The following is a 13311-nucleotide window of genomic DNA, read 5'->3' on the forward strand; positions in this document are numbered from 1 at the left end:
ATTCTAGGCACGTGCCACTGCATTGAGCTCCTTACAGTTCTTACTGGACAGGGACTATAACTTGTTTAATATTTTTATTTTTATTGATTTTTTTTGGTACCAGGGATTGAACCCAAGGCTGCTTAACCACTGAGCAACAACCCAGCCCTTTTTAATATTTTATTTAGAGACAGGGTCTTGCTGAGTTGCTTAGGGCCTCACTAAGTTTCTAAGGCTAGCTTTGAACTCTGAATTTTTCTGCCTCAGGCTCCTAGGCCACTGGGATTATAGGTGTGTGCCACTATACCCAGCTGTTTAACATTTTTATTATGAAAAATTCCAAACATACACTGAAGAAGAGATTATTTGACAAATCGTGTGTGAATGTTTTAATCCTAAATAAATATCAACATCATAGATAGGAAACAAATAAAGCAAAGGAAAGCAAACTGAAATTTGATTGGGTTTTATATTCTATTTTTTAAAAAATATTTTTAGTTGTAGATGGACATTACAACTTAAATTTTTAAAATTTATTTTTATGTGGTGCTGAAGATTGAACCCAGTGCCTCATACATGCTAGGCAAACTCTCTTAATATTGAGCCACAACCCTATCACTCATTCAATTTTTAAAAGTCAGATTATTTTTAAACCTTTTCTGTGTTACAATTACAATAAAACCTTAATCATCAGGACCCTAAAAATGGGAAATCTTTGCTAACTAGATTCTTTCCTGATATTCTATTCTGAGTGGTGGATCATTATAATCTGATAACAGATATTTACTTTTTAAAATATGATATTCAGGACTGGGGTTATGGCTCAGTGGTAGAGCTCTTACCTCACACGTGCAAAGCTCTGGGTTCGATCCTCAGTACAACATAAAAATAAAGTTATTGTGTCTAACTACAACTACAAAAAATAAATATTTTCAAAAATGTGATATTAAACGAGTGACCTGGACTGGTCCACTAAGAACATAGTTTTATATTGCATTTCCAGTTTTAGGTGCCAGGTATCACATAGATCATTTTTTCATGTCAATTTTATTTAAAATAACTTCTAGGGCTGGGGTTGTGGCTCAGTGGTAGAGCGCTTCCCTAGCACATGTCAGGCATTGGGTTCCATCCTTAGCACCACATAAAATACATAAATAAATAAGGTATTGTGTCTATCTACGACTAAAAATTTAAAAAAAAACAACTTCTAGAGGTAGCTACTAAGGAAAAATATGGCTTGCATATTTTTCTTTCTTGTCTCTATTTTTATTTTTATGCCATTCCTGTATACCTGGAAAAAAAAAAAACATTTCAAATATCAGTTTCTAAGCAATTGCTCCTGGTTTTCCTCTTGGTTGATGGAATAGCACAGCATAGTGAAAAGTGCTCAGTCCTTGGAGTTCAAGTCATGGCTCTTCTTCTTGGGATGTGTGTGTTCTGGAAAAAAGTCATTTAACCTTTCTGAGCCTTGTTTTAGTCATGGGCGAAATAAAGGGATTAGACTGAAAAGAATAACTTCTTCCTGTTCTGAATTTCTCTCATGTCATGAATTACTGTTCCCAATATCTGGTTTTATTCATGGAGAATCTCACACTGAATGTGATCTAAAGATACCTAAAATATTTCTACCATCCACAATGCCTGTGCCACTGCCAAAAGTGATCAATTTCATTGAGTTTAGCATTGTCTTTTCTTTCTAGTCTTCTTTTTGAGAAGAAAATACGTAAGGGTGCTTCACTGTGAATTAATTACTCAGGTCACTTTTTTCCTACCTTGGAAAGCCAGGGATTTTGAAGTCTATAGATTGGAAGGAGGAAGGAAAGGGTGCACACAAAAAGACGGAAAGAGTATAAGAGACAGATTTCACTTCCTTCACATTCTTTTGCAGTTGGGCTCTGAGCTTGGCAAGGCTCAAACAAGAATAGTCTATTTGGTACCAGATTGGAACCAGGAGATCCTGGCTTAGTATCAGATTCAGGTGTTTCTGATGGATTATGAATAGAGTTCTTTATTGAGTTTTTAAAATAAACAGGTATTTGGTTTAGAAAAGCTAAAACATCCTTTTGAGTAATTCATGTACATTGTTTCAAGGCCATTATCAGGTATATCCTCCCATTGCTGAGGCTGGCTTTGAACTTGTGATCCTCCTATCTCAGCCTCCCAAGCTTCTGGGATTATAGGTGAGGGCCACTGCACATGGCCCCCAGGCATATCCTCCCTATCAATCACAGTAAGTGTAAGTAGCAAAAATCTGTATCATGAGATCCACTTCCTAATCCTAAGCATCTTCTTTTTATTATCCTCTGATGGTCCTGTTCTAATTTCCATGTTGGTACTTAGAACTGCAGAGAAACCCTCATCTCTACTTGTTCATTTTCTCTATCTCATATCAGCAGCACTTGACCTCTCCAGTCCTAGAGAAAAGCAATCTATTTCTCTGCATTTCTTCAATGTTGAGACAATACTGACAATAAAGAATTTCTGCAGTTAATAGAGAAAGACTGATTAAAGAACTTATTGCTTTTCTTTTTTCCTAATAATATTTATCATTTATTGAGCCTTATCGTATCACATGCACTTGCATCACTTTCTTTGTCACACCTCTACACTCATTTTACAGGTGGATCATAATTCTGGGTCATTGTGCAAGGTTTTCTAGCTAGGACCAACTGGCTCCAGGGCTGAGCTTTTTTGCTCACTGCCCTAGCCTGCTTCTTCTGCTTGATGTCTACACTCTTGGTACTGCCCAGATTGGTGTGTAGGAGACAGGTTTCCTCTCTTGGTGGCAAACAATGATTCATTCTCATGTCTTAGAGGAGGCAGACCTAGCTCATGGGGAAATAATTTACAATCCTAATGCCCTAGGAAACTCAAACTATCATTTTTTTCCTGTGTTTTATTTGTTTATTTTTATGTGGTGCTGAGGATTGAATCCAGGGCCTCACGCATGCTAGGTGAACACTTTACCGCTGAGCCACAACTCCAGCCCCGTCTTTTTTTTTTTTTTTTAACAAATTATTCTTATAGTACTGGTAGCAAAGTCAAAGGAAGACTTTGGCCTAAAAAAAGCCTTTAACTCTTTTTTGGTTTACTAACTTGTGGGTTACACATAAATGTATCAACTTAACTGCAAAAGTTTTTTCAAAGTCTCATTTTATTTTTTGTTATTTTTTATTTTTTATAATTAATTATACATGAAAGTAGAATGCATGTTGACACATTGTACACAAATGGAGCATGCCTTCAGATTCTTCTGGCTGTACTCAAAGTCTCATTTTAGTTAACAATTTCAACTGCCTTTAGCAAACTGTTTATTTCCAAATGAAGATCAGTAAGTGAATCTGAAATTTCTTTTTGAGATGTATTTTTATGTGGTACTGGAGATTGAACCCAGGGGCACTTTAACCATTGAGCCACATCCTCAACCCTTTTTTATATTTCACTTAGAGACAGGATCTCACTAAGTTGCTTAGGACCTCACTAAGTTGCTGAGGCTGGCATTGAACTTTCCTTGGCCTTCCAAGCCACTGGGTTGAGATGTAATTTTGAAAAGGAACTTGGGCCTGGAAATCTGAAGACCCTGGTCTCAATACTGGATCTGCCACCTACGAGCACGTAATTTTAGGCAAATAAATTTGCCCTTGCTGAACCTTAGTTCTTTATCTGTGAAATAGGAATAATGATATTTTTCCCTGCTTAACTCACAGAGATATTGTGGTAGGAAGTTTGTCATTAGGAAGTGTTTTGTAAAATTCAAAGTATTCTGAGAATAAGGTATTAGGCACAATGAAGCAAAATGCTCAAAAGGTCAACAGTGGGAAGGATACTCTCATCATGGCCCAAAGCAAGGAGTTCACCAAGAATTGAATCACAGCAGAAAATTGTGTCTTTCCAAAAATGGTTTCTTAGTTTTAGAGGGGCAGGTGCAAACTGGGTCTCTAGTTGAATCCATGAGAATCTTTAACCCTCTCATCTCCTGGAAACCAGTCTTGGTTCTCATCTAAACCCAGTACTCCATTCCAAGAGGGAAAATAACATGAGGATTAGGTGACATTCTGACACCCAAGAAGCCAGGAGCCTGGATAATGCTGAATGGTGAGCAGATTAAAAGAGAATGAATTGTATACCACCTTGGATACAAGCACAAAGATGTAGCAACAGAAGAAGAGACAGGAGAAAAGATAGAATATAGATCATATTCAAAATTATAGACCCTCCAACTCATGAAAGTCAATTCCAGTTAGAACCGAAATTAATCTTCTGAGTAGTCCAGACAGCACCCAGCAGTGTGTGAGAGTTCATTCAATGTAATGCGATGGTGGTGGTGACTGTCCTTAGTCTCTTTCTTTTCTCCTTGACTATAGTTTTCCAGAAATGGGTGCGGATGCAAGCTACCAGTGCCCAGAAGGAAGACTGAAGGAAGGGGTGTGAGCATCTTCTCCCCCTCCCGCCCAGCACCCCCAGCCCATTCAGTCAGGCTTGGGAGCCTACAAGGGTTTCACTTCCGCCTGGCTGCAGGAACCACAAGTTCCAGACTAGGTAGGAATTGGAATAATCATAGTCAAAATACACCCAGATGCTCTCACACACCCAGGCGCGCGCGCATCCCCGGGCCAAGGGGCGCACGTGAGCCCACACCCCGCGCACCCAGCCCTGCCTCTCGCCAGAGCATCCTCAGCAGCTGCCACAGAAGCAGCCTCCTCCTTCTTTTCCTCCTCCTCCTCCCACCGCCGCCGCCACTGCTGTGTGATCTCCTATCCCCTCTCCTCCTCCTTCCTCCCTCAGTTCCTGCTCCTCCTCCCACCCCCGGCTCCTCCTGTCCAGCAGCTAAGGGCAGAACACTCAGCAGCCCCTCTCCCTCTCTCGGGCCGCAAAGAGGCTGGAACAGGTCTGTGCGTGGAGTGGTGTGTGTGTGGGGGTGCTTTGTTGCGGGTTGTTGGAGCGCCCGTGGCTCCAAGAGCCGCTGGGAGGGGCACCGGGTGGATGAGAAGGAGGGTAGATTATTCCTGTTTTAAGTCTTGCTTCATGAATAAATGGGAGACATAGGGTGGGAAGGCACCTCGGTCCCTTTGCCAGCTCGCCTTCCCTCTTGGTTCATGGCGAGAGAGAACTGAAGCTGCCCGGACTCCTGCCCCCGCCCATCCCTAAAGCTCTCTTTCTTTGCGCCCTCACTCCCTGCATCCACTTTCCAGAGCTGAGCTTTCTCTTGTTCTGGGAGCACAGGGATGGGGGCGGGGAGAAATGGATGGAGTCGATCCAGCGGGGCACCTGGGTGCATGGAGCTTTGTTACATATAACAAAAACCAGTCCTCACCAGCTTCCAGTTCCAAGCTAGGCTGCTGTCTGCTGGCGGAGCGGGGTGTGGGCCCGGCAGACTAGGGAAGTGAGAGAATGTGAGGGGGCACTCCCTGTGTGTGACGGGGCATATAGGAATGCAGTGGTGTGTGCCGCGGACGTGGTGCGGATTTTGTGTGGGATTCAGTGAGTGTGAGTTGGAGTGGTGTGTGTGCGTGTGTGTCTGCGCCATAGGGCTGGGCTATTCCTGGCATTATATGTCCTTGGGTCTTATTCCATGCCAAGCCAGACTGCAGCAACACGCCGGCAGGAGGATCAGGTCCAACCTGTTCTGCCCACGTTGGAAGGGTAATGATGGTTTCAAAGTGATGGAAATCCCCCCAGCTGGGGCAGTTGCTTAGTACTTTTGGGATGTGGAATTTTCAACCAGGTTGACCAAGACCTGCTGGACATCTTTATAATTCCCCCCAAAATGTCCAACTTTCTTAGCAGGTTTTCTTTTCTCAGCCAATGAGAATCAAAGGTTCTTATAGTGATCCCTGCAGTGCCTCCTTCACCCCTTTAATTAATGGATTCTTATGTCTTCCTTACTGCAGAGAAGTTAGTGGTCTCCTAGGATGTAGCTGTGTATTTCGACAAAAAGGATCAAACTAAATACACCTATGTATTAGTCCAGAATTTGCTTTAGAAGGTTTTTTTTTTTTTTCTCCTTGAATCATAAAGTGTGAAGTGGTTTGGTAATTTTGTTTTTAATTAAAGAAAGAAAAGATCAATAAGATGAATAAAACTTCTAAACCTTCTCTATGACATTTTTATTTGTGATTTTAATAAAGCATTGCTTTTCAGGGTCCAAAAATATACAGTTAAAGGATATACTGACGTTTATTGCACACATGCTATGTGCCAGTAATGATGTTAGGTACTGAAAGTATAGAAATGAATAAAACATCATCTCAACTCTCAGGGAGTGCAGTCTGGTACGCAAGACAGAGTGTGTAAACAGACAATTAGAATAGAGTGTGACAACGGATGGGTACAGTATTGTGGGAGCATTGAGGAGGGGTGCCTGGCTGGGGTGGGGATTATGCAAAGGCAGGCTACATGGGGAAGGTGACATTTGAGTTGAGTCTTCAAGAATTAATTCACCAGGTGGCTAAGTGGAGAATGGCATCCTAAGTTGAAGGAACAGCATGTATGAAGGCAGAGAGGTTATAGTTAAGTAAGACTGCAGGGAGTCTGGAAGTATTACTGTCATATTCTCAACAAACCCAGGATGAATCTCTGTGGATTGGAATGATGATTAATAGAAAATCCAAAAGGAGCCAGTAATGCAGATTGATAAGGATCAGAACACATCCCCATCTTAAGAAATGTCTAGCTCATTTATTAATATTAGTGTCTTTTGTTTTAAGTCAATCTGATATATGTGAATGGATTTGCAAGGCAAATAACTAAATGGACAGTGTTCACATGCCGAATTTGCTGCTTTACAAAAGAATTCACAATCACATCATCTTTTTTTTTTTTTAGAGAGAGAGAGAGAGAATTTTAATATTTATTTTTTAGTTTTCGGTGGACACAACATCTTTGTTTGTATGTGGTGCTGAGGATCGAACCTGGGCCGCACACATGCCAGGCGAGCGTGCTACCGCTTGAGCCACATCCCCAGCCCTGCATCATCTTAAATAACAAACTCTCTGATCTTTATAGTGAATATGTTTTTTTCCAAAAATTCATTAACACAGAATTTTTCACATAGCCAGTGGATAAAGACAGATATGCCCACATTACAGGCACTTTTAAATACAACTTATCAATTTTAATGCAGGAATACCTCCTTATGCTGTGGATGTTTAATAAATATTAAGAGAAAATATGAAAATAGCAGTAAATATTAAATCAATTGTAATTTTTACTGGCTGTGATCTCTTACCCATTATATTATCTATAAAATACAAATTAACCATGACAAGATCTTCAGGTACTTTTACATTTTAGGTATTTTTAGTAGTGTCACTGGTAATCAACAATAGCAGCCTGGAACATGGTGCACACCTTTAATCCCAGTTTCTCTGGAGGCTGAGGCAGGACGATCCTGAGTTCAAATCCAGCCTCTGCAAATTAGTGAGGGCCTAAGCAACTCAATGAGACCCTGTCTCTAAATAAAATATCAAAAAGGGCTGGGGATGTGGCTCAGTGGTTAAGTTACCCTGGGTTTAACCCCCAGTACCAAAAAAACCCACCAAAGCCAAACAAACAAAAAAACACAATAGCAGAAGATTTCTGTGCTGTATGTTTTGAAATGGAAACATAATGACTACTCTAATATTTATACAATTAAGCTAGAATAAGGGCACAATTAGAGTCTCCTGTTTTGTTGTGCCAGTGCTGGCTGCATAGGTTGATGAACAGGACTAGGATTGATGCTAGAGATTGATTATTTCTACCGGAAGTGCCTGGTAGGTACAAAATCATGCTAGTTAAAACTGTGAACTCTGAGAATATGGATCAGCATTTTGAACACTATCTCCCTTAAATGAAGACCAGAAATAGTCTGGGTTCTTTTTCAAAAAGAATGTCAAAAGAAGTAGTGGACTTGAATTGACTTGCTTCTTCTTCTGACCAATGCCATATGACAGAGGAGATGATGGGGTATTTTGGTCTCATCAAGGTGCTTTAGTCACTGTTGATACCCAAAGCTATCAGATAATATCTCTAAAAAAACATGCCCCACAGCTGAGGCTATATTGGAACTGATCTTTCTTCTGTCCTGACACTCAAATAAGTCCAGTGGCGAGGTCAGTGCTTCTTGATGTGTGTTCCAAAGAAGACAGAATGCTAGTAGTCACCCCTCTATGCACACACACGTGGAATTTTGTGGTTAAGTTTTGGAAATTTTTGCTTAAACAAAAGCAGATTTGCTTGCTATAGAGCTTCTGAAAGCCTCCACTAGGCTAATGTATATTGTGACTCTCCAGGAGAATAAAATACAGCATTTCTCAGATATTTGTTGACAGAATCTGGTGTTTCAATGAGCATTTGGCTGGACTGGTGTTAAGAAGAATATTCTTTGGGCAATGCTGGGTGAGAGCATTCTTCACTTGGTTCAGAGGCTGTTCATATCTTGCTGGTAAACTTGGATGAGAGATAAACTTGGATGACTTACTTTACCTCTGTTGCTTTTCTTTCCTCCCCTATCTGTAAAATAAGGCTGATAATAATCATTGCTCTCACTGACTGTGATGGTGTGATGACAACTAAGATAATATCTCTGCAAGTATTTTGAGTTCCTTAGAAGAAAGGCTCTATGTAAACTCAAGGTTATTATGAAAGGGAAGTTAAGAATTAAAGCAATTATCCTGATAGTTCAGGCCCAAATCCTGTTTTTCTGCTGAGTTATTGGGCAGACTGCCTCAGTTCTCTGCTTTGCTTTGACTGCAAAGACCTATCCTCATTCAACCTTGGGTGACTCAGTTCTCTGGGCTGATTTCTTTTCACATCCTGAAAATTTCAGTGTGGCCTTTAATTTCCTGATTCAGAGTTATCATCAGTACAGACTTCAGAAAAAACTCATCAATGTGAACACACCCTGCTGACCAGAGAACCCTGGAGGTGGGAATTAAGTTGAGTGGAAAGTTGTTTTTATCCTTCAAAGTTATTATCTTTCAGAAGCAGTTTTAAAGGCCATCTTGGAAGCTCACTGCTTCAGGGTCCATCTCTAGTGGCCCCAGTGCTCATTCTGGGTTGGAGTCCTATTTGATGGAATCCATTTCATCAAGGCTGAAGCCATCTTTAAGGAAATAAAGAGGCAGAGGAAATGGCACTCACATGATTATTGGCCCTTCCTGGTTCTCTTGACTCCTGTAAATTCTCTCAATCTCTTTTCTTTACAAAGTGCCCTGAAAGAAGAATAGAGCTCTTGAGAATTATGGCTAATAATCATTGCAAAATAAGGCTATATGATGCTGGAAAGGGAGAGCAAAGTTGTTCTCTGTTTTGGACAACTTAGTGAAGATGTCTGCCCAGGAGGGGAATTTCATCAAATGGTACATATGCAAGTGCCTTTACAAGTTCACCTGGTGCAAAACTGTTTGGATGAGGAAATGAGGACCACAGAAGTGAAGTGAGTTGCCCAAAGTTACACAGTGACCACCTGACAGAAGTCAAATAGCTAAAATTCACGTCTGCTATCTCCTAGTGCTCCTCTATTACATCTAGTTGCCTAGTTGTGTAGTGCAAGGAATGTGGGTTGGCTTATTCAGTTGGATTTGGAGGTTATTTTCAGGTCTAAGCTGTGTTGGCTTCTATGTGGTGGCTTTAACAGAGGGACAGGTTTCTAGTGGAGCCCCCAAAGACCATGCTTCTTTCCTTATCTTCTCCATTGCTCTTGAGTGTATGATGCTCAGACTCAACAAGCCAATTGGACAGTTGGAAGCTCAAGGAATGGTTGTTCTGCCCTACATTCTCAGTTGGATGACTCAGTCATCCCAGTCCTTCTACCCCTTTAGTTATCTTTGTGGGCCAAGGACCCTCCTGAAAGTCTGATGAAAGCTACTGGTGTACTCCCCAAAGAAAGTCCTACACACCCTAACATGTTCATGTAATTTCAGGACTATCTAGGTCCAGAGCACCAGTGTGGCTTATTGTTCATGTTGATGCTCAGTCTAGGGTCACTTCTAGATCTTCTCTAAATACTAAAGATTCAGAGGTTGAATTGTCAACCTTAACTTGGGGGGCAATTGGAAATGCTGGGGTGAAGCTTGTGCCAAACAGTCTGGGAGAGGGGTAGTTAGGGTGGAAATTCTTTAAGATGAAATAATGAGATTGAATGCTGAACTTGAATTCAAAATTAAAAAGGAATTGAAATTTGCTAACCATGTCCAACATTATGAGAGAGAACTGGGCTGGTGTAGGTGTAGTGCCTCATGCCTATAATCTCAGCTATTTGGGATACTGAAGCAGGAGAATCACAAGTTCAAGAACAGCCTGGGCAAATTAGTGAGACCCTGTATAAAAATAAGAATATAGAAAGGGCTGGCGATTGTAGCTCAGTGGTAGAGCATCCCTGGGTTCAATTCCCAGTAATACAAAAGAAAAGAGACAGATATGTGTGTTTGGGGGACAGAAAGGGGAAGAAGTCATTGCAGGATAAAAAGGAGGAGATTTGAGAGGATGAGCAAGGGGGTCTGACCAGAAAGCCTATCCATCATGCCATATCTGAATGAAAGGAAAATACTTTCCTAAGGAATTAGGAACCCTTCTTTTCTCCAGTTTTTCTTTCCCTAGTTCAACCTCTAAATAGCAAAAGCTCATTGTTTGGGGTATTGGAAGTTGTCTTAGATGCTGGAACACTGTGTCCTTGGAAAGGACATCTTTAGAGACTGAAATGGGAGCTGGACATTGTGGGGGAGTGTCACAGTATGCCTTACGTCTTATTTCAAAAAAGCATTTTTATTATCAAAAAGAACACATGCTCATTTGTGCCTGTAAAAATAGAGATATGAAGTAGACTATTCCTGGCTTCTCCAACGGAGATTCCCTACCATGTTTGCAGTTTGGTATGTATCATTTCATTCATGTTTTTATGAATATTTGTGTATGTATTAATGTGCAGAAAATAATCAGGATGTGACCATGTACTACATACTGTTCTCCAACATGTTTTTTACTAAACCATGTTCCAAAATGTTTTGTCTTTTCAGTATATACCTAGCTATTTTCTTCCTTTTAATAACTATAGAGTATTCCATTATATGGCTGTTACATAATTTTTTAATCCAACCTTTATTAAAGTTTTCTATAATTTCTGATTTTTATATTATTAAATATTGGTACAGTGTTTTTCCTTGTACATGCATCTCAGCTTATTGTTTCAAGTGTTTTTTTTTTTGTGTGTGTGTGTGTGTTTGTCTGTGTGTGGTGCTGGGGATTGAACCCAGGGCCTTGTGCATGTGAGGCAAGCATTCTGCCAACTGAGCCAAATCCCCAGCCCCTGAAGTATTTTTGTCATATAAATCTATGGTGGTAAAATTGCTAGTTTAAACAGTTTGGTTTATACATCTCTGATTTTAACAGAGCCTGCCAAAGTGGCCCCTGAGAAGGCTGTAGAAATTTACATTTGTACCAACAAAGGCCATTTCTCCATGCTGTTCCTCACCAACTTCAGATATTTTAGATACTTTTAATCTTTGACAATGAGAAGACTGAAAAATGTCTTCCCTTTTCTTTGCCATTCTTTTTATCTGTTTATTAGGGTCTGTATTTCTTCTGTGTGGCCTGTTTTTCTTTTTTAGTTGTTCTTTCTTATTTTGATAACAGAAATCTCTTTATGCATTTTGGATAGTAACATATATCTAATATCTATGTTGCAAAAGTATTAAACAGTTTATTGTTTGTCTTTTAACTCTGTCTTTTACTGTACAATGACAGTTATGATTTTTTAAAAATCACAATTGTCAATCTGTTCTTTTGTGAGCACACAATGTCACAATCGAAAATCCTTGTGCTATGTTATATGTACTTGGCTTGTTATTTCTTTAAGATAAATTTGTTCATTTAACGTTTTTTCTGGATGTTGCCCAAATGCTTTTTAAATGTTTCCACCAATTTATGCCCTATCACAGTGTATGAAAGCACATTTTGGCCCTCCAGTTGATATCTTCTGATAATTTAGGTTGGGGTTCTAAATCAAGTACCAGGCAGGAGTTCATATTAGACATCGTGAAAATTTGGAAACAGAAATTCCTAACTGTACATAGAACACATGTAATACATGTTTCACCTTCAATTATTTAAATAAACATGCCTTTAAATTCATTTCCAACTAGAACTGTGTCAAAAGCATTTTCCCACATCAAATCCCTATAAATTCACTGTGAAATGAATAACCATTTAGGGTCATCTCTGCTGGCAGCAGCCAAAGCAGTAAGCAATGACAAATTAACTTTAGAACTCCACCTTTTCTTAAGAAACTTGGAGAAAGCTACTGTTGCACCTTCACTCACGTGTGAGGTTAGCAAGATTGGTTCTAGAGTTTTCTGGAGGCTGAATATTGAATAGAAATCAACTTTTAACTTGGATTCCTGCAATGAAGACAAGTTTGAGATCCTCCCGTGAGAAATGATGCTAACAGAAATAAACAGTGATGTCACTCTCTGCACAGGGAATAGTGACTAACAGGTACAGGTGTAGCTTTTCTCTTCATTCTGCCTGGGCTTGCTTCTTCTTCTTCTTTTTTTTTTGTGTGCCAGCATTCAGAAATGGTCAAAGGGCTTTTGGTGTTTGCTTTAGGCTAAAGGTAGGATCTATAGATCAGGAGAAGATGGAAAATCAAGAGTGAATGGTTTATGTGTTCAGGAATATCTTTTATGTGAAGAGCACAGTAGCAACCTTAAAATCCCTTGGGGTTGACAGAGCAATGGGAAAGCATGAAAGAATGGTGACAGTTTTTGCTTGCTCATTTTGCAGATAGAGAGCACATCTGAAAAGGAGAAATGCTCTGAGTTGAACATTGAGGGGAAAGGCTCCTGACATAATCCACTAACATTTGCTAATTAACCATTACCTAGCAACTTCTCTCCTGAAGGGATGGATAGGGGTGACTTTCTAGTGAAAGTGAAGCTTTCTAATTTGATAGATTTAAAAATGCCCTTTGTATTTACCTACCATTCACCTTTCTAGTGTGGTACTGGTACAACCCACCCCTGGAATGCTTCTCAGCTGTATGAAGATGGGTTGGTTATTGTTCCCAAAGGAATGATTTGGATTACTTAAAACTATTGACAATTATGAGTTGTGGTTTCCCACTTACCTCAAAATCTTGATATTTGGCAAATGGCTTTAGAATGTATCTAATATATAATTTTTTTTCTTTTAAGATTTTGGACTAGAGTAAGAATAGTTCACTGGGGAACTGATGGCTAGATAATATTAATAATCATTAATCTTTGCTTCCTTAAAAGTGCTTTTAATTGTTAAGCTAATGAATGTCCTGTTTAAGGAAAATGTCCTGTTTTCTTCAGTGCTAAATTATTTAAA

The 13311-nt window shown here is 39.8% G+C and overlaps 1 protein-coding gene across 1 annotated transcript in view; it reads left to right on the forward strand.

Annotated features, from left to right (window-relative positions):
• The first annotated feature begins 4662 nt into the window (after positions 1-4662).
• Positions 4663-13311, forward strand: part of Pak3 (p21 (RAC1) activated kinase 3) — a 257142-nt gene continuing 248493 nt past the window's right edge. The window contains exon 1 of the mRNA XM_058571641.1: positions 4663-4867. The gene's annotated coding sequence lies outside the window, so the exon portion shown is untranslated. The remainder of the gene's footprint in view (positions 4868-13311) is intronic.

This window comes from Marmota monax, unplaced genomic scaffold, assembly GCF_021218885.2.
Source record: "Marmota monax isolate L192 unplaced genomic scaffold, Marmota_monax_Labrador192_F-V1.1 WCK01_AAM20220418_F8-fsc00050, whole genome shotgun sequence".
NCBI classification, from domain to species: Eukaryota; Metazoa; Chordata; class Mammalia; order Rodentia; family Sciuridae; genus Marmota; species Marmota monax.